The 15,186-nt window shown below is 40.7% G+C and overlaps 1 non-coding gene across 1 annotated transcript; it reads right to left on the bottom strand.

The window, feature by feature from the left end:
* Positions 1-2,012: 2,012 nt before the first annotated feature.
* LOC130972213 (small nucleolar RNA R71) lies at positions 2,013-2,120 on the bottom strand. The gene has a single exon (XR_009083406.1). It is a non-coding gene; the product is annotated as a small nucleolar RNA R71 (small nucleolar RNA).
* Positions 2,121-15,186: the final 13,066 nt, after the last annotated feature.

Below are 15,186 nucleotides of genomic sequence, written 5' to 3'. Positions count from 1 at the left end.
GCCATTGATTATCACAATTCCGTGCACCAAGTTTTTGGCGCCGTTGCCGGGGATTGTTCTGTGTATGGACAACTGACGGTTCATCTTGTTGCTTAGATTAGGTATTTTTTTCAGAGTTCTTAAGAATGAATTCTAGTGTTTCATGATGATCTATTGAAATCTGGCTGGCTGAGAAGCCATGTCTAATCTTATTGGACCGAGGTTTCAACTGATCATCACAATAGCTTGTTGATTTCTATCAATCTTGCTATTGGAGCAATGATCTGCTAAGGCTTGGCTGGCCATTGGCCATGTCTAGTGTTTTGGACCGAAGCTTTCTTTGAAAGCTTGGCTGGCTGTGAAGCCATGTCTAATTCCTGGACCGGAGTCTTAGACTAGCATTGCAATGATTCCTGGAAATCAAATTGAGAATTCTGAAACCTTTATTTTCTATTTTCATATAACTTTCGAAAAAAAAGCACAAAGAAAAAAATTATAAAAATCATAAAAACCAAAAATATTTTATGTTTCTTGTTTGAGTCTAGTGTCTAATTTTAAGTTTGGTGTCTTGCATGCATTGTTTATTTGATCTTGGTTCTATTTTCAAGTCAATAGTACAGGGAACTGAAGATTCAGAACATGCAGCAGAGAAATTACACAGAAAAAGCTGGGCGTTCAAAACGCCAGTGAAGAAGGACAGACTGGCGTTTAACGCCAGCCAGGGTACCTGGTTGGGCGTTTAACGCCCAAAAAGGTAGTGCATTGGGCGTTAAACGCCAGAATGTGCACCATTCTGGGCGTTTAACGCCAGGATGGCACAAAGGGAGGATTTGTTTTCGAATCAATTTTTTTTCAAGTTTTCAAAGTTTTTCAAAATCAAATCTTTTTCAAATCAATCTTTTCAATCAAATGTTTTCAAAATCAATTTCTTTCCTTTTTCAAAGATACTTGCTAACAATTAATGATTTGATTGAACATTTCAAGTATGTTGGCTTTTCTGTTGAAAGGTTTAATGTTTGAATCATATCTTTTCTTGTTAGGCAAGTCATTAATTTCTAAAATCAAATCTTTTTAAAATTATTTTCAAATCATATCTTCTCAATCACATATTTTTTTTTAAAACCAATCATATCTTCTTAACCTCATCTTTCTCAAAATAGTTTTCAATCAAATCTTTTTGACTTCTAATTTCAAAATCTTTTTCAAAAATTACTTGATTTCTTCCCACTCTTATTTTCGAAAATTAATTAATGTTTTTCAAAATGTTTTTAAATTCTTTTACTTAATTTTCGAAAATCATCTTCCCTCCTCTCACATCCTTCTATTTATGGACTAACACTATTCCTCAATGCACAATTCGAACTCCATCTTTCTTGATAAGTTTGAATTTTCTACCTCTGTCTTCTATTTTTCTTTTCCTCTGACACCTCAAGGAATCTCTATACTGTGACATAGAGGATTCCACACTTTCTTGTTCCCTTCTCTTTCATATGAGCAGGAACAAAGACAAAGGCATTCTTGTTGAAGCTGACCCTGAACCTGAAAGGACCTTGAAGCGAAAGCTAAGAGAAGCTAAGGCACAACTCTCTGTAGAGGACCTAACCGAATTCTTCAAAGAAGAAGAACCTATGGCAGCCGAAAACAACAACAATGCCAACAATGCAAGGAAGGTGCTGGGTGACTTTACTGCACCTACTCCCGATTTCTATGGGAGAAGCATCTCTATCCCTGCCATTGGAGCAAACAACTTTGAGCTTAAGTCTCAATTAGTTTCTCTAATGCAACAGAATTGCAAGTTTCATGGACTTCCATTGGAAGATCCTCATCAGTTTTAGGCTGAGTTCTTGCAAATCTGTGACACTGTCAAGACTAATGGGGTTGACCCTGAGGTCTACAGACTTATGCTATTCCCTTTTGCTGTAAGAGACAGAGATAGGACATGGTTGGACTCACAACCTAAAGAAAGCCTAGACTCATGGGAAAAGCTAGTCAATGCCTTTTTGGCAAAATTCTTTCCACCTCAAAAATTGAGTAAGCTTAGAGTGGAAGTCCAAACCTTCAGACAGAAGGATGGAGAATCCCTCTATGAAGCTTGGGAAAGATACAAACAATTAATCAGAAAGTGTCCCTCAGACATGCTTTCTGAATGGAGCATCATAGGTATTTTCTATGATGGTCTCTCTGAACTATCTAAGATGTCTTTGGATAGCTCTGCTGGAGGATCTCTTCATCTGAAGAAGACGCCTACAGAAGCTCAAGAGCTAATTGAAATGGTTGCAAATAACCAATTCATGTACACTTCTGAAAGGAATCCTGTGAACAATGGGACAAGTCAGAAGAAAGGAGTTCTTGAGATTGATACTCTGAATGCCATTCTGGCTCAGAACAAGATATTGACTCAACAAGTCAATTTAATTTCTCAAAGTCTGTCTGGAATGCAAAATGCACCAAGCAGTACTAAGGATGCTTCATCTGAAGAAGAAGCTTATGATCCTGAGAACCCTTCAATGGAAGAGGTGAATTACCTAGGAGAACCCTATGGAAACACCTATAATTCTTCATGGAGAAATCACCCAAATTTCTCATGGAAGAATCAAGAGACCTCAACAAGGTTTCAACAACAATAATGGTGGAAGAAACAGGTTTAGCAATGGCAAACCTTTTCCATCATCTTCTCAGCAACAGACAGAGAGCTCTAAGCAGAACACCTCTGACTTAGCAACCATGGTCTCTGATCTAATCAAAACCACTCAAAGTTTCATGACTGAAACAAGGTCCTCCATTAGAAACTTGGAGGCACAAGTGGGACAGCTGAGCAAGAAAATTACTGAACTCCCTCCTAGTACTCTTCCAAGCAATACAGAAGAAAATCCAAAAGGAGAGTGCAAGGCCCTCAACATGGCCGAATTTGGAGAGGAAGGAGAGGAAGTGAACGCCACTGAGGGAGACCTCAATGGGCGTGCACTGACCTCCAATGAGTTCCCTAATGAGGAACCATGGGAATCTGAGGCTCAAAATGAGACCATAGAGATTCCATTGGACCTACTTCTGCCATTCATGAGCTCTGATGAGTATTCTTCCTCTGAAGATCATGTGTATGTCATTGAAGAGCAAGTTGCTAAATACCTTGGAGCAATCATGAAGCTAAATGACAAGTTATTTGAAAATGAGACTTGGGAGGATGAACCTCCTTTGCTCACCAAAGAACTGGATGACTTGTCTAGGCAGAAATTACCTCAAAAGAGACAAGATCCTGGGAAGTTTTCCATACCTTGTACCATAGGCACCATGACCTTCAAGAAGGCTCTGTGTGACTTAGGGTCAAGTGTAAACCTCATGCCTCTCTCTATAATGGAGAAGCTATGGATCTTTGAGGTGCAAGCTGCAAGAATCTCATTAGAGATGGCAGACAACTCAAGAAAGCAAGCTCATGGACTTGTAGAGGATGTTTTGGTGAAAATTGAAGACCACTACATCCCTGCTGATTTCATAGTCCTAGAGACTGGGAAGTGCATGGATGAATCTATCATCCTTGGAAGACCCTTCCTAGCCACAGCAAAGGCTGTGATTGATGTTGATGGAGGTGAACTGATCATTCAAGTGGATGAAGAATCCTTTGTGTTTAAGGCTCAAGGACATCCCTCTGTCACCATGGAGAGGAAGCATGAAGAACTTCTCTCAAATCAATGTCAAACAGAGCCCCCACAGTCAAACTCTAAGTTTGGTGTTGGGAGGCCACAACCAAACTCTAAGTTTGGTGTTGAACCCCCATATTCAAACTCTAAGTTTGGTGTTGGGAGGTTCCAACATTGCTCTGAGAAAATATGAGGCTCCATGAGAGCCATCTGTCAAGCTACTGACATTAAAGAAGCGCTTGTTGGGAGGCAACCCAATATTATATTTTATCTATTTCCTTTTGTTATTTTATGTTTTTTGTAGGTTGATGATCATGAGAAGTCACAAAAACAATTGAAAAAGCAAAGCAAAAACAGAATGAAAAACAGGAAGAAAAACAGCACACCCTGGAGGAAGAACCTATTGGCGTTTAAACGCCAGTAAGGCTAGCAGGTGGGCGTTTAACGCCCAGTCTGGCACCATTCTGGGCGTTTAACGCCAGAAAGGGGCACCAGACTGGCGTTAAACGCCAGGAAAGGGCAAGAACCTGGCGTTAAACACCAGAAATGGGCACCAGCTCGGCGTTTAACGCCAGAATTGGCTCAAAACGTGATTTTTCATGCCATTTGGTGCAGGGATGACTTTTCCTTGACACCTCAAGATCTGTGGACCCCACAGGATCCCCACCTACCCCATCACTCTCTCTCTTCGTCACACATTCACCAATCACCTCAACACCTCTTCCCCAAAAACCCTTCACCTATCAAATCCCATCTTTCTCTTCACCACTCACATTCATCCTTCATAAAACCCCACCTACCTCACCCTTCAAATTCAAACCACTTTCCCTCCCAAACCCACCCATACATGACCGAACCATGAGCCCCCTCCCTCCTATATAAACCCTTCTTCACTCCTTCACTTTCACACAACCTAAACACCACTTCTCCCCCTCTTTAGCTGAACACAAAGCCATTCCCTTCTTCCTCATATCTTCTTCTTCTACTCTCTTCTTTCTTCTTTTGCTCGAGGACGAGCAAACCTTTTAAGTTTGGTGTGGTAAAAGCGTTGCTTTTCGTTTTTCCATAACCATTTATGGCATCCAAGGCCGAAGAAACCTCTAGAAAGAGGAAAGGGAAGGCAAAAGCTTCCACCTCTGAGTCATGGGAGATGGAGAGATTCATCTCAAGGGTGCATCAAGACCACTTCTATGAAGTTGTGGCCTTGAAGAAGGTGATCCCCGAGGTCCCTTTCAAACTCAAAAAGGGTCAACTTTAATCAAAGGTTGGACCAAGTCCTCATAGACATCTGTGAAGAGGGCGCCCAATGGAAGAGAGATTCAAGAGGGAAGCCGGTTCAACTGAGAAGGCATGACCACAAGCCCAAGAACTCTATAAGGTGGCGGACAAGTCCTCCACCTTGGCAAGGTTAGCCTTTCCTCACCTCATTCGTCACCTCTGTTATTCAGTTGGAGTTGACATAGAGGGAGACATCCCCATTGATGAGGACAAGCCCATCACTAAGAAAATGATGGAGCAAACAAGAGACCCTTCTCATCATGAGATCCCTGAGATGACTCAAGGGATGCACTTTCCAAAACAAGACTATTAGGAGCAAATTAACACCTCCCTAGGAGAATTAAGTTCCAATATGGGACAACTAAGGGTGGAGCACCAAGAACATTCCATCCTCCTCCATGAAATTAGAGAAGATCAAAGAATCATGAGAGAGGAGCAACAAAGACAAGGAAGAGATATTGAGGAGCTCAAGCACTCCATAAGACCTTCAAGAGGAAGAACAAGCTGCCATCACTAAGGTGGACCCGTTCTTTAATCTTTTTGTTCTTTATTTTTCTGTTTTTCGAATTTTAGTGCTTATATTTATCCATGTTTGTGTCTTATGATCATTAGTGTCTATGCCTTAAAGTTATGAATGTCCTATGAATCCATCACCTTTCTTAAATAAAGAATGTTCTTAATTGAAAAAGAAAAGAATTGCATGAATTTTGAATTTTATAACAGTTTAATTATTTTGATGTGGTGGCAACACTTTTGTTTTCTGAATGTATGCTTAAACAGTGCATATGTCTTTTGAGTTTGTGGTTCATGAATGTTGGCTCTTGAAAGAATGATGAAAAAGGAGACATGTTACTGAGGATCTGAAAAATCATAAAAATGATTCTTGAAGCAAGAAAAAGCAGTGAAAAAAAAAAAGAGGCGAAAAAAAAAAACGAAAAAAAAAGAAGAGAAAAAGAAAGAAAAAGAAAGAAATAAAGTTGTGATCCAAGGCAAAAAGAGTGTGCTTAAGAACCCTGGACACCTCTAATTGGGGACTTTAGCAAAGCTGAGTCACAATCTGAAAAGGTTCACCCAATTATGTGTCTGTGGCATGTATGTATCCGGTGGTAATACTGGAAGACAGAGTGCTTTGGGCCACGGCCAAGACTCATAAAGTAGCTGTGTTCAAGAATCATCATACTTAACTAGGAGAATCAATAACACTATCTGGATTCTGAGTTCCTAAAGAAGCCAATCATTCTGAATTTCAAAGGATAGAGTGAGATGCCAAAACTGTTCAGAGGCAACAAGCTAAAAGTCCCGCTCATCTAATTGATACTGATCTTCATAGATGTTTTTGGAATTCATTGCATATTCTCTTCTTTTTATCTTATTTGATTTTCAGTTGCTTGGGGACAAGCAACAATTTAAGTTTGGTGTTGTGATGAGCGGATAATTTGTACGCTTTTTGGCATTGTTTTTAGTATGTTTTTAGTAGTTTGAGTTGAGTTTTTAGTATATTTTTATTAGTTTTTAGTTAAAATTCACTTTTCTGGACTTTACTATGAGTTTGTGTGTTTTTCTGTGATTTCAGGTATTTTCTGGCTGAAATTGAGGGACCTGAGCAAAAATCTGATTCAGAGACTGAAAAGAACTGTAGATGCTGTTGGATTCTGACCTCCCTGCACTCGAAGTGGATTTTCTGGAGCTACAGAAGCCCAATTGGCGCGCTATCAACGGCTTTGGAAAGTAGACATCCTGGGCTTTCCAGCAATATATGATAGTTTATACTTTGCCCAAGATTTGATGGCCTAAACCGGCGTTCAAAGTCACCTTCAGAATTCCCAGCGTTAAACGCCGGAACTGGCACCTAAATGGGAGTTAAACGCCCAAACTGGCATAAAAGCTGGCGTTTAACTCCAAGAAGAGTCTCTACACGAAAAATGCTTCATTGCTCAGCCCAAGCACACACCAAGTGGGCCCGGAAGTGGATTTTTATTTCATTTACTCATCTTTGTAATCCTTAGGCTACTAGTTCCCTATAAGTAGGACCTTTTACTATTGTATTTTTCATCTGGAGATCTTTGAATCTTTTGATCACTGGGAGGCTGGCCTCACGGCCATGCCTAGACCTTGTTCTTATGTATTTTCAATGGTGGAGTTTCTACACACCATAGATTAAGGTGTGGAGCTCTGCTGTACCTCAAGTATTAATGCAATTACTATTGTTCTTCTATTCAATTCCGCTTGTTCTTTGTCCAAGATATCACTTGCTCTTCAACTTGATGAATGTGATGATCCGTGACACTCATCATCATTCTCACCTATGAACAAAGTGACTGACAACCCCTTTTGTTCTACAAGCATACAAGGCTCTAGTGTTTATCTCTTAGGTTCCTGATGCACGATGCATGGTTGATCGCCTGACAACTGAGTGCTCGCCTGACAACCGAGCCAGCCATTCCGTGAGATCAGAGTCTTCGTGGTATAGGCAAGAACTGATGGTGGCATTCAAGAGAATCCGGAAGGTCTAACCTTGTCTGTGGTATTCTGAGTAGGATTCAATGATTGAATGACTGTGACGTGCTTCAAACTCCTAGCAGGCGGGGCGTTAGTGACAGACGCAAAAGAATCACTGGATTCTATTCCGGCCTGACCGAGAACCGACAGCTGGATAGCCGTGCCATGACAGGGTGCGTTGAACATTTCCACTGAGAGGATGGGAGGTAGCCACTGACAACGGTGAAACCCTTGCATAAGCTTGCCATGGAAAGGAGTAAGAAGGATTGGATGAAGACAGTAGGAAAGCAGAGAGACGGAAGGGAAAGCATCTTCATACGCTTATCTGAAGCTCTCACCAATGATATACATAAGTATCTCTATCTTTATCTTTATGTTTTATTCATATATCATCTATACCCATTTGAGTCTGCCTGACTAAGATTTACAAGGTGACCATAGCTTGCTTCATACCAACAATCTCCGTGGGATCGACCCTTACTCGCGTAAGGTTTATTACTTGGACGACCCAGTGCACTTGCTGGTTAGTTGTGCGGAGTTGTGATAGAGAGTTGAGATTGCAATGAGCCCACCACGTCTGTGGCGCCATTGATGATCACAATTCTGTGCACCAAACACCAAACTTAATTGCTTGCCACTGCCTCTGATGCAACATGTTAACCGTATGTGAAACCTTGTATCCTTGCTAAAGGTTATGGAATTAAAGCTAAAAAGCAGTTAAATAGTTGAATAATTTGTCTGATTGCTTGGAGCTAGCATTGTGCAGGAAGTGAGAATGTTCTTTTAAATGAGATTTGGTGGAACACCAAACTTAGAATCCTTCATTCTCCCTAAATTTTTTTGGTGTGCAACACCAAACTTAGCTTCTTGCAATGCATACTAATTATTCAACTTTTTATTGAAAAGCTATGAAAATAAACTACCTCAGGTTGGGTTGCCTCCCAACAAGCACTTCTTTATTGTCACTAGCTTGACATTGATCCCCTTAGGGTGGTTGATGGCTGAAATGTCGGAGCTTGTCCCCTCTCACTGTAAGCTTCCTTTGTGTGCCTTGATGCTCAATTTCAATGTGCTCAAGAGAAAGTACTTGGTTGACAGTGTAGTGATCTTCTGTTCCCAGCTGTTGATATACTAATTGCACCTTGTCACCTTTGGAAAATCCTTCAGTTGGGATTTTTTTATTCTTCCACCCTCTGTAAGCCTTCTTCTTGTTTTTTTTTTCTTGTTGATCTTTCTACCTTGACAGTGGCTTGAGTTGTGATACCTCCCTTTTTGTTTATCATCCCGGCTTCTTTTTGAATTCCTTCTCCTCCTTGTACTTGCTCATTCTTCTGCTCTACTGTGTTGTTGGTTGCTTGCTTTGGAAGACAGTCACTACTTGTTTTGCTTGTTTCTTCATTAATTTATGATTCTAGAAACACTTTCAAGGTAATGCTTTCCTCATGCATCCTGAGGGTTAGCTCTCCTTGCTCTATATTTACGATGGCTCTAGCAGTGGCCAAAAATGGTCGGCCAAGTATTATGGAGTCATTCTCATTCTCTGCTGAATCCAGGATCACAAAGTCTGTAAGAAAGATGAACTTGTCAACCTTAACTAAAAGGTTTTTAATCACCCCTTTGGGGTATACTACTGATTGGTCCACCAATTACAAGGACATCTGTATTGGCTTCACCTCTCATATGCCAAGCTTTTTCACTAAAGAGGATGGGATTAGATTTATGCTTGCTCCTAAGTCACACATCCCCTTGTTGATGAATAGACTTCCAATGGTGCAAGGTAGGAAGAAACCTCCAGGATCTTCAAGCTTGGGAGGAAGTCCTTTTCTGATTAGTGCACTGCATTCTTCAGTGAGCATTACAGTCTCCTTCTCACTCTAACTCCTTTTCTTGTTGATAAGCTCCTTTAGGAACTTGGCATACAGAGGCATTTGCTCCAATGCCTCAGCCAAGGGAATGTTGATCTCTAGCTTCTTGAAAGTCTCAAGGAATTTATGGAAATGTTGATCCTTTGCTTCTTTGTGGAATCTTTGGGGATAAGGTAGTGGAGGTGTAAGGCTTTTCTGCACTTGCTGCTGTCTTGGATTTGGTTCTTCCATGATCTGCTTTCCCTTCTTCAAATTTTGTGGTTGGTTGTTCTCTTCAGTGAGCTTTTCTGGGACATTCTTGCTTGTCATGTCCTTGTTGCTAGCTCCCTCTTTCTCTGTTGGTTCTTTGTCACTCTCCAGAAGCTTCTTGATTTCCCCTTTGTTGTTATCCACCAATGTCTTTCCACTCCTTAGTTGCACAGCTTTGCACTCTTCTTTTGGATTAGGAATGGTGTCACTTGGTAGTGAGCTTGAAGGTCTCTCAATAGAAATTTGCTTGGAGATTTGTCCAATTTGCCTTTCTAGGCTCTTCATGGAAGCTTCCTGGTTCTTTGTTGTCATTTCTTGGCTCTTCATCATCTTCTCCATGAGCATCTCTAGATTAGTAATCCTCTGAGAGTCTTGTGAGATTGGTTGGTTTTGGGGTGTTAATGGATGATGGTAAGTGTTTTGGTTAGTGGGTTGATTATTGGATGGGTAATGGTTGGAGTTGGGGTAATTATTTTGAGATTTTCTGTAAGGATTTTGGTTAGTTGGCTGCTGGTTGTGATTTTGGTTGTTTCTTGGAGTATTTTGAGCTGAGTTCCTTTGCCATGGTTGTTGGTTTTGGTTGTGGTTATCTCCCCACCTAAGGTTTGGGTGGTTCTTCCAAGATGGATTGTAGGTGTCACCATACACCTCATTTGATCCAGAATTGTGGTTGTGCATATAGTGCACTTGCTCTTGTTGCTGTTCTTCTTGGTTCTCTTCATTCTGCCCCCAAGGAGAGTTGATGGTTGGCTTGTGGCACTCACTGATGCAACTTGTAGGCTATCAATTCTCTTGGCCATTTGCTCAAATTGTTGCTGAATCTGCTGCTGCATCACTTTGTGTTGAGCCAAAATTGTATCGACTCCTTCCAATTCTAGCACTCCCTTCCTCTGTGATGGTTGGCATTGCCTTTGGTGAGCAAAGAAGTATTGGTTGTTGGCCATCATGTCAATGAGGTTTTGAGCTTCCTCTGCAGTTTTCATCAATTGCAATGATCCTCCAGCTGAATGATCAAGTGCCTTTTGAGCCTTTAGAGTGAGTCCTTCATAGAAGTTCTGCAGCTTATCCCACTCAGTGAACATCTCTGGTGGACATTTCCTTAGCAGAGCCTTATATCTTTCCCATGCCTCATATAGATTTTTAGCATCCATTTGAGTGAATGTCTGTACCTCAGTCTTCAATCTTATGATCCTTTAAGGGGGATAAAATTTGGCAAGAAACTTGCTCACCAAATCATCCCCAAGTGTTGATGCTCTCCTTTGGAAATGTTTCTAGCCATTGAGTGGCTTTGTCCCTGAGAGAGAATGGGAATAACATTAGCTTGTATATGTCAGGGTGCACTCCAATGCTTTTAACTGTGTCACAGATCCTCAAGAAAGTGGATAGATGTTAGTTCAGGTCCTCCAATGGTCCTCCTCTAAAAGAGCAATTATTTTGGACCAATGTGATGAGTTGTGGCTTCACTTCAAAGTTATTTGCATTGACATTAGGGGTAAGAATGCTACTCCCACAATGTCTAGCATTTGCAAATGTATAGGAGGCCAATACTCTCCTCGGTTGTGGGTTATTGTTGACCCCTCCTTCTGGATGATCTCCTTCCATCTCTTAGAATTCTTCTTCTTTTTCTGACTCTTCTTCTCCAATAACAGCCTTCCCTCTAGCTTCTCTTCTCAACCTTCGAAGAGTTCTTTGGTCAGTTTCAGAGAAAATAGGAGTAGCTCTCTCTGTACCTGACATACAAACACACCACAAGAAACACACAGAACCAGAAGACCAGTGAAACTTCAATCTATTGCTAGAATGAAGTTTTGGTTAGCTTAGGCGAATAGTCAAACAGTTAATATGTTAGTTGAGAACAAAAGAAAAAAAATGCTTAATCTAGATCTCCACTTCACTTAATCATTGTCAATCTATTTCAATCCCCGGCAACGGCGCCAAAACCTTGATGTGTGGAAAACGATCCAACACAAAACTCACCGGTAAGTGTACCAGGTCGCATCATGTAATAAAACTCACGAGAGTGAGGTCGATCCCACAGGGATTGAAGGATTGAGCAATTTTAGTTTAGTGGTTGATTTAGTCAAGCGAATCAAGTATTGGTTGAGTGATTTGAAGTAGACAAAAGGTAAATTGCAGGAAATGTAAAGGGAAGGGGGATGATTTGCAGAAATTAAAGAGAACTGAAAGTAAAGGTACTGAATCTTAAAGAACAAGAAATTAAATGACTGAAACTTAAAGTACAAGAAATGTAAATTGCGGCAACTTAAAGTGCAAGAAATATAGATTGCTTGAATGAAAAAGGGGTTGAGGGACTGGGAATTTAGAATTTAAGCAAGAGAAGTAAATTACAGCAATTAACAAAGCAAGAGGTGAACTGAAATTAACTAGAACTCAAACAGAAAATTAAAATTTGATTGCAGCAGTGGTTCAGCAGAAGAACCAAAAAGAAAATCAGATCTCAGGACTCCAGAGACTAGATAGCAGAGTCTAGATCTCAATTGCCTTCCTAGATCCAAGTTCCCAAAGCAATTAAAGAGAAATTAAAGATTGCAGCAGTAAAGGAAATGGAATTTAACTCAATTATGCAGTAGGAAAATCAAAGAGATCTTAAATGGAGATTGAGACAGAAGTTCCTCAATTCTTCACACTCAAGACTAAAACAAAACCCAGTAAAGAAAATAAAAAGATCATAGGAAGAAGAAGTGAATTCTCTCCTCCAATTCTCAAGCTAATTGCAGTCCGAAAAAAATTTAAGATCAGAAGTTCTAAAGCAGAAAAATGGAAAGTGAGCTCTCAAGTTGACTAAGGATGAAAATTCAAAAATGAAAGTAAGCTTTCTTTTTTTTTTAATTCTAATTAACACCTATTTATACACTTTCTATTTTGGATCTAATAATTTTGAGTGGGCTTTTGATTTGGTGAAGAAATGAATTAAGTTAGATTTTTAATTGAATTTCAGCCCCTGTTGTTCCTAGGAGGCTGCTCTGCTCTTGTGGAGAGCGGAGCAGTGAAGCTTTGTGTGGGGATCCTTTTTGCGTGCCAAGGCTTGGAGAGGCACCAGGGGACTGCCCTGCTATTGTGGAGAGCGGAGCAGTGTGTGTCTTGTGCCCTTGAAATATTTCGCGTGCCAAGTCTTGGACATCATCAGGGTACCTGATGAGCGGATAATTTGTACGCTTTTTGGCATTGTTTTTAGTATGTTTTTAGTATATTTAGTTGAGTTTTTAGTATATTTTTATTAGTTTTTAGTTAAAATTCACTTTTCTGGACTTTACTATGAGTTGTGTGTTTTCTATGATTTCAGGTATTTTCTGGCTGAAATTGAGGGACCTGAGCAAAAATCTGATTCAGAGACCGAAAAGGACTGCAGATGCTGTTGGATTCTGACCTCCCTGCACTCGAAGTGGATTTTCTGGAGCTACAGAAACCCAATTGGCGCGCTCTCAACGGCGTTGGAAAGTAGACATCTTGGGCTTTCCAGCAATATATGATAGTCCATACTTTGCTGAAGATTTGATGGCCCAAACCGGTGTTCAAAGTCACCTTCAGAATTTCCAGCGTTAAACGCCGGAACTGGCACCAAAATGGGAGTTAAACGCCCAAACTGGCACAAAAGCTGGCGTTTAACTCCAAGAAGAGTCTCTACACGAAAATGCTTCAATGCTCAGCCCAAGCACACACCAAGTGGGCCCGGAAGTAGATTTTTATGTCATTTACTTTGTAATTCTTAAGCTACTAGTTTCCTATAAATAGGACCTCTTACTATTGTATTTTCATCTTTTGATCACTTTAGATCTCTAGATCATTTTGGACATCTAGTCTTAGATCATTTGGGCCTGGCCTCACGGCCATGCCTAGACCTTGTTCTTATTTTTCAACGGTGGAGTTTCTACACACCATAGATAAGGTGTGGAGCTCTGCTGTACCTCGAGTATTAATGCAATTACTATTGTTCTTCTATTCAATTCCGCTGTTCTTGTTCCAAGATATCACTTGTTCTTCAACTTTGATGAATGTGATGATCCGTGACACTCATCATCATTCTCACCTATGAACGTGTGACTGACAACCACCTCCGTTCTACCTTAGATTGGGTGAATATCTCTTGGATTCCTCATACACGACGCATGGTTGATCGCCTGACAACCGAGCACTCGCCTGACAACCGAGCCAGCCATTCCGTGAGATCAGAGTCTTCGTGGTATAGGCAAGAACTGATGGCGGCATTCAAGAGAATCCGGAAGGTCTACCTTGTCTGTGGTATTCTAGGATTCAATGATTGAATGACTGTGACGTGCCTCAAACTCCTGAGGGCGGGGCGTTAGTGACAGACGCAAAAGAATCACTGGATTCTATTCCGGCCTGATTGAGAACCGACAGATGGATAGCCGTGCCGTGACAGGGTGTGTTGAACATTTCCACTGAGAGGATGGGAGGTAGCCACTGACAACGGTGAAACCCTTGCATAAGCTTGCCATGGAAAGGAGTAAGAAGGATTGGATGAAGACAGTAGGAAAGCAGAGAGACGGAAGGGACAAAGCATCTTCATACGCTTATCTGAAGTTCTCACCAATGGAATACATAAGTATCTCTATCTTTATCTTTATGTTTTATTCATATATCATCCATAACCATTTGAGTCTGCCTGACTAAGATTTACAAGGTGACCATAGCTTGCTTCATACCAACAATCTCCGTGGGATCAACCCTTACTCGCGTAAGGTTTATTACTTGGACGATCCAGTGCACTTACTGGTTAGTTGTGCAGAGTTGTGATAAAGAGTTGAGATTGCAATGAGCGTACCATGTTGATGGCGTCATTGATGATCACAATTTCGTGCACCAAGTTTTTGGCGCCGTTGCCGGGGATTGTTTCGTGTATGGACAACTGACGGTTCATCTTGCTGCTTAGATTAGGTAATTTTTTTTCAGAATTTCTTTAAAAATGAATTCTAGAGTTTCATGATGATCTGTTGGAATCTGGCTGGCTGAGAAGCCATGTCTAATCTTATTGGACCGAGGTTTCAACTTATCATCACAAGAGCTTGTTGATTTCTATCAATCTTGCTATTGGAGCAATGATCTGCTAAGGCTTGGCTGGCCATTGGCCATGTCTAGTGTTTTGGACCGAAGCTTTCTTTGAAAGCTTGGCTGGCTGTGAAGCCATGTCTAATTCCTGGACCGGAGTCTTAGACTAGCATTGCAATGATTCCTGGAATCCAAATTAAGAATTCTGAAACCTTTATTTTCTATTTTCATATAATTTTCGAAAAAGCACAAAAAAATTACAAAATCATAAAAAACCAAAAAAAGATGTTATGTTTCTTGTTGAGTCTAGTGTCTTATTTTAAGTTTGGTGTCTTGCATGCATTGTTTATATGATCTTGGTTCTATTTTCAAGTCAATAGTACAGGGGACTGAAGATTCAGTACATGTAGCAGAGAAATTACACAGAAAAAGCTGGGCGTTCAAAACGCCCAGTGAAGAAGGGCAGACTGGCGTTTAAACACCAGCCAGGGTGCCTGGTTGGGCGTTTAACGCCCAAAAAGGTAGAGCATTGGGCGTTAAACGCCAGAATGTGCACCATTCTGGGCGTTTAACGCCAGGATGGCACAAGAGGGAAGATTTTGTTTTCAAATCAATTTTTTTTCAAGTTTTCAAAGTTTTTCAAAATCAAATCT

Source organism: Arachis stenosperma, chromosome 3 (assembly GCF_014773155.1).
Source record: "Arachis stenosperma cultivar V10309 chromosome 3, arast.V10309.gnm1.PFL2, whole genome shotgun sequence".
Lineage (NCBI taxonomy): Eukaryota > Viridiplantae > Streptophyta > Magnoliopsida > Fabales > Fabaceae > Arachis > Arachis stenosperma.
This window is presented reverse-complemented; position numbering and strand designations above follow the sequence as displayed.